A 12,158-nucleotide genomic window follows, 5' to 3' on the forward strand; every position below is an offset into this window, starting at 1 on the left:
AGACTTTGCTGAACAATGGGTCAAGCAGGAATGAGATTAAGTTGGTGGAACTAAAGATAATAGCTCCTTTGAGCATCGACTAAGATAGTATGATGATAGGTTTTTTTTTTTTTTTTTTTTTTTTTTGCGTATTGAACACCGAAGTGAACGGACGTGTTTCTGTAGCGTGGTTGTTTTAAAGTAAAAAAAAAAAAACCTTTATAAAAGCACTTTAAATAATAAAATAAGATAATGGATAAATTATTATCAATAGAAAATATTGAGAAAATGGTAGCTGGTATGCTAGAAAAGCAAAGTAAAATTATTTTGGAGAAAACAGAGCAACTTTTAAAAGATCAAGAAAAAAACTTTGCTATTATTACTTCTGCAAACATGAAAATTTTAACGGAGAGACTTGATAAACTTGAAAAAGATACAATCAAAAATATAACAAACACCAACGACATTGCGTATGAAAGGTTGCATTTTTAGAAACAGAATTCAAATAGATTAAGAAATTTATCTCTGTGCAAGATGAAATAATTTCATCAAAGTTTGAAAGAGTAAAACAGAAAACGAAAAAAATTAACATGGAACTTAAAGATAAAAGTGAAATATTAAAAATCAGGAACAAACTAAGGGTGATGGAAGATCGTTCACGTAGGAACAACTTGAGAATAGACGGGATAAAAGAACGCAAAAATGAATCATGGGTAGAATCTGAATGTAAGGTGCATAAACTATTTGAGGAATGCCTTGACATTAAAAATATAAAAATTGAAACAGCTCATCGATCTGGGCCGAGAGATGTTAATAAACACAGACCGATAGTCCTAAAGTTATTAAATTATAAAGACAAAACTGAAATACTTAAAAAATCGTTTAAACTCAAAGGAAAAAATGTCTATATAAATGAAGATTTTAGTGCGGAGACTACAGAAATAAGGAAGGGTTTAAGAGAACGAATGAAGAAAGAAAGGGAATCCTGCAAATTTGCGGTTATATCATACGACAAACTAGTCTTTCGTGATTGGACTGCGAAGAAATGAGATTCTGTTTCCACTGAATCTATATAAGTATTCATTTATTTTTTATTTTTTTTATTAATTTTTCCCTAATCTTAATTTTATATTTTAAAATGGATGATAATTTATTAATTAAACTTTGTGATGAAAATGTCACACTTTGTGATAACGATGTCACTAATTATTTTAACCTAAAATCGTTAGAAAGCAAATACTATTCAATTTCTGAATCTAATTTCTATCTTTAACAAAATAAAAACCCTTTTTCAATCTTAAACAATAATATTCGAAGCCTAAACAAAAATTTTGATGATTTTAAACTTCTAATGCATAAATTAAATCACGATTTTAAAATAATCTGTCTTGCTGAGACCTGGTGTAAGTATGACGAGCATAATTTTCAATTTGAATTGGCAAATTACGCGTCAAATCATCAACCACGAAACTTCTGTACCGGTGGAGGTGTATGCATTTTTATTCATAACTCAATTAATTTTTTACCACGTAATGACCTCAGTGTAAATGAAAAAGATTGCGAGTCATTGTGCATTGAAATAATTAACCAAAATTCTAAAAACGTAATTGGTAATGTTATTTATAGACAACCAACGGGTAATTTAAAAAATTTTAAAGTATCTTTACGTACTTTTTTAACAAAAGTTAATAAAAAACAAAAGCATGTTTACTTAGTCGGTGACCTGAATATTAATCTTTTGAATCATGCGTCAAATAATAGTGTTAAAAATTTTGTAAATACTCTTCTACAAAATAACCTCATTCCAACAATAACTAAGTCAACAAGAATCACAAAAAGATCCTCTACCCTACTAGATAACATAATTACTAATAATTTTTCTAACAGCTGCTTTAATACCGGTATAATAATGACCGAGTTGACAGACCATTTTCCCACATTTCTTATAACAAAAAACATAACCCATGATAATATTTCCACAAAACACATTATTTACAAGCGACAGATCAATGAAAACTCTATACAACAATTTCGCAACCTTCTAATTAATTTCATTGATTGGAAGCTTGTTCTCCAAACACGTGATGCTAACAATGCTTATGAACCTTTTCTAGCGCAATTTTGTAAACAATACAATAAAGCGTTTCCTGTAAAAAAAGTTTTATGTGAATTCAAAATCACTTCTATCGCCTTGGATGACAAAAGGCTTACTAAAATCGTCAAGGAAAAAACAAAAGCTTTATGAAAAATTTCTTAAAAAAAAACATATTCAAACGAAGCAAAATATAAAAACTATAAAAATATATTTGAAAAAATCAAAAAATACTCTAAAAAAGTATATTATTCGAAATTACTAGAAAATGCAAATGGAAATACTAAACAAACTTGGAATGCTATTAAAGAAATAATTGGACAAAACAAATATAAAAATAATGTTCTGCCAAAAAAACTTTTAATTGATGGTGAAACAATATACGATAAAGCACTCATAGCTGAAGAACTAAACATTTTCTTCATAAATGTTAGTTCTAATTTAGCGCAAAGTATTCCTTTAACTTCTTCAACATTTGATTCTTATCTAACAAATTCTAATAAAAAAATAAATGAGTCAAAGCTAGATATACGCGAGTGGCGGACTGCATTACTAAGCTTAAAAAGTAACAAAAGTGCAGGATCGGATAAAGTTAGCGTTAATATATTAAAATTAGTCTATGATATAACTGAACCATCTTTGTTTCATATATTCAATCAGCCTCTTAAATCAGGTAAAGTTCCGGATAAATTAAAAATTGCTAGAGTAACTCCAGTATTTAAGTCTGGAGATGAGTCAGAACCCTCTAATAACAGGCCTATATCTGTTTTATCTTGTTTCTCGAAATTGCTTGAACATATAGTGTACAATAGGGTGTATAATCATTTAACTGAAAACAACATGTTATACAGTAAGCAATTTGGTATCAAAAAGCAACACTCAACAGATCATGCAATGGTAGAGTTAGTTAATCACTTATCTAATGCTTTTAAAGAAGACTATTAACGTTAGGAGTTTTCATTGATCTTTCGAAAGCTTTTGATACGGTGAATCATTCCATTCTAATAAAAAAACTGGAATATTACGGAATAAAGGAGACAAACTTACTCTGGTTTGAAAGTTACCTTTCAAACAGAAAACAATATGTACAATTTGAAAATTTAGAAACGACCAAAAAAACTGTAAATTGTGGAGTCCCACAGGGTTCTATACTTGGACCCTTACTTTTTTTACTATACATAAATAATTGGTCTTCAACATCAAACCTATTAAATTTTATTTTATTCGCAGATGACTCAAATCTTTTTTATTCTCACAAAAATATTGAAACACTTTTTACAGTAGTAAATGAAGAATTAAAAAAAGTAAATGAATGGTTTATATGCAACATATTGTCTTTGAATGTTCAAAAAACTAAATTTTCTCTTTTCCACAAACCACGCAAAACAAAAGAAATACCATTTATTCTTCCCAATCTTTTGATGAATAAAACTAACATCAAAAGGCAAATATCTGTAAATTTTTTAGATGTGAACTTTGATGGAAAGCTATCTTGGAAAGTGCATATAAATTCTATAGAAAAAAAAATTTCAAAAAGCATTGGCATGATCTATAGAGTTAAGCTACTTTTAAATTTTAAGTCCCTAAAAAGTTTATATTTTTCCTTTATACATAGTTACTTAACTTACGGCAACATCATGTGGGCAAGTACTAATTACACTAAGCTAAAAAAACTTTATAGCAAGCAAAAACATGCTGTTAGAATTATATTTGGATCTGGTAGAGCGGTTCCTTGTGAACCTCTTTTACGTGTAATTGGTGCCCTGAATATTTCAAACTTATTATCCATCTTGTTCTACTGTTCATGTATAAAACAAAATATGGACTGTCCCTAAAAGTATTTGAAACTTATTTTAAAGTAATACACCATAAATATGCTACAAGATTTTCCGCTAACAACTTTGTTATACCAAAATCTTATTCTAAACAAGTTTCTTATTCAATTCAGAATCGCGGACCGCTTTTGTGGAAAAGATTTCCAAACATTGTTTCGGGAAAAAAAAATCTCTTCATCAGTTTAAAACTGATTATTTTTAAACGCAGATTTTTACTTATATTATTATGTCTTTCTTTTAAAAATAGATCAGATATATAATTTAAAAACTGAAAAACAAGTTAATTATTCGTATTTTCGTCATTATTCGAAAGAAAAAAAAAAAAAAAAAAGGTTGAAATTTTGACAATAATCATTATCAAAAATCACATTTTCTCGCTTTTTATTTTATTTTTTGTGCGAATTTATATATATAAAGTTATTATATATTCACTTTTACTTTTACCTAATCTAGTTATGATATTTTACTTTATCTTTTATATATTTTACTTAAAATATATATAAAGTTTTAGATATTAACTCTTACTTTTACTCAATCTATTTATGATATTATGTATTAAACGGTATTTTACTTTATTTATTATATATCTTTTGTAAACATTCATTTAATTTTTCTTTTATGTTATATATTCTTGAAGCAGCTTTGTAAAAATTATAAATTGTAATACGGTGCTTGGCGATAAGGCAAATTATGCCTTCTTCTTGCTCCGGCCATTAACTTAATTGTAAATTTATGGAAACTGTTAAATTTGTTAAACGGCAAAATAAAATAGAAAATAGAAATAGGTTAATGTTACAAATGTGTCTCCCGACGCTCCTTTCTCTGTCTGCCACCTCGGTAACAGTAAAAAAAATTTTTTGCCGTCGACCGTTAAAAAACATGTAAAGTTGAACGAGCGTTAAAAAAATTGTCGTTTGTTATTATTCTTTGTTAATGAAGCGTAACAAGGAATATATAATAAGAAAAAAAATGTTTATGATTCAAAATAAAAAATATTCTAACGGAAACAAAAATAAACAATTACAACAATTTGAAACTACAACAAAAGTGGCAGTATTAATACCGTATAAGCCAGGCAAATCTTTCGAATACGGTGGTACTCACGATTCACATGAAAATTATATTCGAAATTTTGAAGTGCGTTAATAATGTGTTATATTAAAATACAATAAAAGCGATTAATAAAATGAGAATTGTTACGAATATATTACTGATATCAATTAATATTATCATTGTACTTGGAGGTTATCTATTTGGAGCATTATTAGGCGGTTTTATTATACTTGGTACAGTATTGGGTTGTTGTATCATTGAAAAATGATTATAAACATAGATATTATAAATTATGTTATACTGATGTTGAGTTGTATATCTGAACCTTTCATAGCATTTGGATTTTTCATATATACTGTTGTAGAAGAAGTTTTACCTGAGTTGTATAATATAATACGTTTTTGGAATAGCATTATATTTTTATATTGTATTTTATGTTATATGTTATATCCATGACAATTATAAAAAAGAACGAGAAAAGAAAACAGTGAAAATACATTTTATGAAAATGTATCATCATATATTGAACACAATTATTTTTAAAAAATTAAATTATTTTCCAATTTGATTAATTCCATAAGAAATTCCTCCAGATATGGCTCCTCCTAAAGCGGCTCTTCCTACTGTCGGTAATGGAGTTGGCATAAGACGTGAAGCAAGAGCTCCTAAGCCAGCTAAATATTTTCCACGCGTTCGTGCTTTATATTTTCTTTTTAAACGTTTTTTATAAACTCTTCTTTTTCTACGCATGTTTTTAGTGTGGTATGATAGAAGATATTATAGAAGGTGCTAAAAACACTGCTAACAAAGGTCCAAATTTACCGCGCATTCGTCTTTTTCTTCTATCTGCTCCTTTTAACAGAGGTAAGTATACTCTTCCTCTTCCTCGTTTTTTTCATTTTAATGTATATTTTTATTGTATGTTTTTTTAAATAAAATTTCTTTTTATTAGAAACTGTATTATTTGTTATAATATAAACTATTTATTATTATCTCTTTGGAATATTCATTAGTGCTCTAAATTTTTCGTTATGTTTGAGCAAGTACAAACCAAAAATAGCTTGTAGAAAATTATCCAAACCTCAGATTTGTTTTTTGTTCGTTTTCTTGATTTTCTTTTGCATGCAATACAACATAATTTTTTACGCATTGCGTTTTGTTTGTAGATAATCTAGCGTGTAACCTCCTAAATCTGATTTAAATAAACGTTTTACTAAATTTTTAGCTTTAAATAATATTTTCCCTCTACCTCAATGATGTTTAGTTAATATGTTTCCTTTGCCTCGTCAATGATGTTTATGTCTATGCCTTCGATATATATTAAATCATTTTTTATGTGCCATAAAAAATGATTTAATATATAAAGAAATAACAACAAAATACAAATGAGTTTTTAAGAAAATTTTTTAAAACAAATACTCGTTAGGTAATAAAAAATACAGTTCAAACACGGTTATTTTAACTAAAATAAAAATGTCGTGTTGTCAATTACGACGATTTAAATTTGTTAGGAGCATATGCAAAATTTTTGGCAGGTCTTGTTCCAGTTTGTACCATTTGAGCAGGATATTGTAGATACACAGTAAACAAACCCTTAAACCGTTCTGTAAATTTAACAGTAATTTGGAGAAGAATTGTTTCCTGAAATAAGCGCGGAAAGTTTGTTGTTGATAAGATTGTAATCGCTTGTCTTATCCAAAACTAACGGTTCTGTTATATTATCTGTACTAAAATATTTGGAGGGGCTTTTAATAAAATTATCATCGTCCATTGTGTAAAAATCACCCAAATTATAAATGTTTGATAATTTTGCTGATTTAGTAAGATCGATTTCAACTGTATCTCCTGGTGAATTAACAAAAGTTCTTCAATAATTATAAAGAGTAATTTTTTTTATAAAACTACATGCTATTTCGGCTGATGTTAAACAATTTTTGTCTAAATGACTGCTTTCTTTTTTTGATTGAACTGAAAATAAAATACAAAGAGGAAAAAGATCTGAAGTTTTTATATTACCTAAACTAACTGTGATTTTGTTTGTACCTTCTGCAGTTGTAACGACTTGTTCGTATTGAGCAAAACGAAGCAAAGTATAAGCTTCATCTTTTTTGTTGCTAATGTATGAAGTTTTTTCTAATGGTAAACTTGGATTCATTCTATACGTGTTTAAAGGAATTGTAGGATTTTTGATAGCTAAACTAACGTTGGCAAGAGCTGTTGCGTCATCTGCACTATAATCTCTTACAAATTCTAAAAGTTGATTCATATCATTTTCAACGTAAAGTTCAATTTTAAGTTCTTTACCTTTTCCATATTAGGTTTTAATTTGAAAAAATTCGCATAAAGGACTCAACGTACTCTAAATTTAAAACCTATTTCTCCGTTTAATTGAGCATTGTATTTTTTTTTAGTTCTGTTTGATATCCTGTAGGTTGTCCGTTATTGGCTCTATATAAACTGTTAGGGCATTTGATTGAATAAGCGATTTCGTTTCGTTATAACTAGCAACGTTGGTAAGTTCGTCTTCTACTAATCCTAAATTTGGATTAAATATTTCTTTAAATCTTTTTAAATAACTATTTTTAATGAGTAGTGCTTTAAAATGATTGAAGGCGCTGTTAGATACAGCGTTGTTTGCGCAAGTAGTAGTATTTTTTTAAAAATTGGGATACATTTTAATATTTTCAAACAACTGTAAAATAATGTTTGCTCCAAGGCATATATTGTCCATTAATGCAAGATCTCCGACAGAAGTAAATTTTGTAAATGTGCAAAAATTAAAAAAAAAGTGTAAATCAAAATCTAATATATAGTCTTGAGGATAAGTCCATTGGTGTAATTTTATAGTAGAAGTAATTAAATTTGCTAAATCTGAAGTTAAATTGTGTGTAAATTTTTGATAAGCGGTAGCTATAACTTCGTCTTGCGGTTGAACAGTTTGAAAAACCCGGATATTTTTCGTTTAAAAGAGCATTGTATACTGCGCTTATATTACCGCTTGTTGCTTCTTGCAAATAACGATTTTCATCTTCAGTTTTTACTAAAAATCTTCGAGTGTAACATGTCCGTCTGTGTTGGGAGTGTAACGGTTTCCGTCTCCAGCTCTTATATTTTTTAGCTGTTTGAAGCCATTTGATAAAAATGACATAAATTTTTATTTTTTTTTGAATTTTTGTCATTTTTTTTTCTCTTTACTTATCCTCTGACTCAGATGTGTTTTTTTTAAATGATAAATTTTTTTTGAACGTCTTTTAAAGCTTGAGTGTAGCCAAGTTCAATGAAACTTTTTTTATTTAACTGTTTTTCTTTTTTTTACCACTATTCTGCATAATAGGTCTAGATAAATAGCTCTTTGTTAAATAATGCAATTTTTGCATTAACCGTGAACAGCGTCGACAGCCATTACTTCTTGAAAATATTGAGAACATATATGCGATGAAACAGTGGTTTTATTTTTTGGCGGTTTTTTTTCCACAATATCTTCTTCTGAAGAACTTTCGCTTTCTTCTCTGAATATTCTCATTTTTTATGTTTTGCTATTTGAACGTTTTTGTTTTTTTTGAGGTTTTTCTTCTTTGCTTTCTTCTTTTTTATTTTTAATTTTTTCAAATATTTGCATTTTTCATCCAATTCCGATATCATGTTTAAAACGTCGGATTTGGTTGAATATTGCGCGAGTTGATTTTGAAGATGATTTATATGATCTTTAATTTGATGTAACTGATTATTTTGATTCAGCTTTGAATTTTTTACCTTTAAATTTTTGTCTTATCTTCCTTTAGCGCAAAAAAAGACAGTTTTCTTGTTAATAAAAAAAACTACATTCCTTTTTATACTTTTAATAAAAATAAATAAATCACATCATTGTATACTAATCAAAAAGTTTTATTTCTATTTTTAAATAACGTTAATTTCCAAAGAAGTTAATTGTAAAACGGCACCATTTAAATTTTCAAAGTAGGATTGAAAAAACTGTACTACTTAGATTGCTAAAGGTAAGAGGTTCTTTTTTCGAGTTCAAAAAAGACCTTTTTTTCCTTTTCCAATCTTTTACCCAGTTAAATATCGTTCGTAATTGTCCTTGATTTTCAGTCTTGCAATATTTAGTAAAATTGATATTGGTTCTCATTTGAATAGAATTGCTGTATTTGGTTAAATTGAAATCAGCAACAATGCCAGATTGGTATCTTCTATCCATATACATTCCGCAGTTGATAGCTTGATTGCATTTAATCAAAATATAAGAATCGTTCGACGTAGGAAAGTTAGAAACAGTGTTATTAAAATTACTTATTTGTGTTAAAGTGTATCTTAAAAAAGCTACTTTTTTTATTTGTATTTTAAAATCTTGAGTCATGACGTTAGTCATGTTTTTATCCACTTGCACAGAAAATGGATTTTTTTCGTTTTTTAAACTGTCTTGATCTCTTTGTAAAAGTAAAGTAAAAGGTACTGAATTGAAACGAATGGGTTGATACATTTTCAAAATAATATATTTAAATAGTAAACTATTGCTCCACGTATTAACTATAGATCGTTGCTCTTTTCTTGATAAATAAATTGATTGTTGATGAAGTGCAATGAAATATTAATTCTATTGGATTTTTTCTTGCAATATAGCTTTGGCACTGTTCAACAACGTTTTATAACAAGGTTTAGTAGCTCTTTCAAAAGCAGCAGTAGTAACGAGCGGTACTTTCATTGTGGGTGTATAATAACTTTGGTTTGTTTGCAATATAACAAAATTTCGATAAATGTTTCTGCGTTAAACTTTGCAATTAAACTTAAATCGGATGTAATTATTTTATAAAACCGTCAGGTAAGTTGGAAGGTAAAGTTTGATAAGTAATATTTGTTCCAAATTCTTTGTGATCCGGAGAGATTTTGTTACCTTTCATTTCAGAATAAAGAAAACAAAAGAGAACAAATGAAGGCTTTACTTATTTGTATGGGTGATAACAATTGTCTTTCAAACGAGGGCAAACACCAAAAGGTGTAATAATTATTCAAGTTATCATTAGGAATACAATAAAGAATTTGATATTCTTGACTTGTAATTAATTTAATGTAAGTATAACGATTAGTTCCTTCATAAATAAAATCAGAAAAAATAATATTGTTTAAATTTAATTTATATATATTGTTAGGTAGTTGATAGTTTAAACTTTCGCTAAAAATTTCCAACATTTTTAATTCTCGTTCAAGCCATATCATTTGTTCAACATTAAAAAAAAGGCATTGGTAAAGAAGATAACGGAATGTTATTTAAAGTAAATCGATAATATTTTCTTTCGCTTCTTTTTGGAAAAAAAGTTTGATAAAAACATGTTAAGATTTCTGTAGGTTCTACACCTATAGAAGATCCGCTAACGTACCTATTCTTCTAAATGTTCCAATAAAGGCTAGTCTAAAGGTATTTACAAAACCTACTAAGGTCATTTTTTCTTCTGGAACAAAAAGACTTGAAGTAGAATTTTGAACAAGTGCTCCGCCATATTTCGGCTACCATGACGTGAATAAAAGGGAGAACAAAAGTTTCTTTTATATTGTTTAAAATGATTTGTCTTTTGGGTGTAAGGTTTTCTACGTCGCCTGGAGCTACTTCTGGATGTTTTACGTAAAGAAATTTTTTTTTGCTTTTTCGAGTCGATAATGAAAAACTTTATAAATTATCATATCTTGATTTATAAGAAAGGTAATTGTATTGTAACAATAGTGTAAAATCTTGTTTGCTATATTGTGCTGATGATGTTCTGTTTTGTTTGATAACTTGAAAAAAAGTCGCAAAAAAAAACAAAGTAAGATAGTCCTCTTCCATTTGTTTTGGTTCCAATAGTCGACCCATCGAGCAAGGATAAAAAAGGCTATTGATGTTTTCATTTGTTTTTGATTTAATATACCATAAAAAACTATAACTAGGAGCAGTAATGTAAGAATAAGCTTGTATATATTATTTGAGGTTTTTGTTTGTATCTATATTCAATTTTGAAGTTATAGTATTTTCGTTGTTAGTTACATAACGGAGGTGTGTGTTAGAATCGAATAAATATTTTAAGTTTAAATATTTACGATTAGAAACACCATTATCTTTTGTTTGATAACTTGAAAAAAAGTCGCAAAAATAAAGTTTTAAAATTATTTTTTCAAAATAAACCGTCTTGATAAGAGTTTGGCGCATAATTACCAAAAACTTTTCCTCAAGCCTATATACTTGCTATTGCTTATTGATGAAACGAATTCGTTTTTTCCATGTTTAATATATCAAAAATTAAAAATGTGTGTCCAGAAAAAGATCGAAAGTTTGTATACAAAACAACATTTTGGTTACTAGATAAAAAGGAATTTTTCTAGCAGGATTAGTAATTGTGTCGTTTTGAGTATCTATCATCATTTGTTTTATAGCAGGTTTGGATTCCATTCTTAAACCATAATTATTTTTTATAATAGACAAATTTTCGTCTATGCAAGTTAAATTAGTCGGCGCGTTTATCTCGACTAAATGCATACGGTATTATTTGTAAAAGTTGGTTTGTCTATATCGTTTAGGGTTAAAGGTAAACTAAAATCATTCAAAAGACTTTAATGCTTCCTCGCTTTGTTTTGTTTGTAATGTCACTAAAATAATACGTGCTACAATCATATTTATTTACATCTAATACATCGTCTAATATTAAATTGTTCATTTTTTTCTTTTTTTAATTTTTTCTTGCAACCTTTTTTTAAAGGTTTTAAAAAAGTATCAACATATACATTAAAGTTATTAAACAAATGTCTTTATCGTCTTCGTTAATAGGTAATAAATCTTCAATCTTCACTTTGTATGTTGTATTTAAATCGTCTACTAGTCCGACTTTATAAATATAAACGGGTAAGTAACCTTCTACTGAAGTGTTGGAGCGTTTAGACACTTTCATGATAATTATTTTTTTGTAGTATCCCAATACGAATGATTGCGCTTGCTCGATTTGCTAAGTGTATCTTTGTCATCGATTTTATATTTTTTGAATAACACTCTGTTCCAATAGATAAAGGTTTAAAAACTTTGAGTTTTTGATTTTTGTATTCTTTTTTTACTCGATGAAACATGTTGGAAGAAAAATTGTATCCTCGTCTTTTGGTGTTGGCGTATTGATCAATAAAACAAAGCGCATTACCTTTTGCATCGACAGCGTCCAAATCTTCAGGACTTATTCCGCTCG

Source organism: Hydra vulgaris, chromosome 06 (genome assembly GCF_038396675.1).
Source record: "Hydra vulgaris chromosome 06, alternate assembly HydraT2T_AEP".
In the NCBI taxonomy this organism is placed as follows: domain Eukaryota; kingdom Metazoa; phylum Cnidaria; class Hydrozoa; order Anthoathecata; family Hydridae; genus Hydra; species Hydra vulgaris.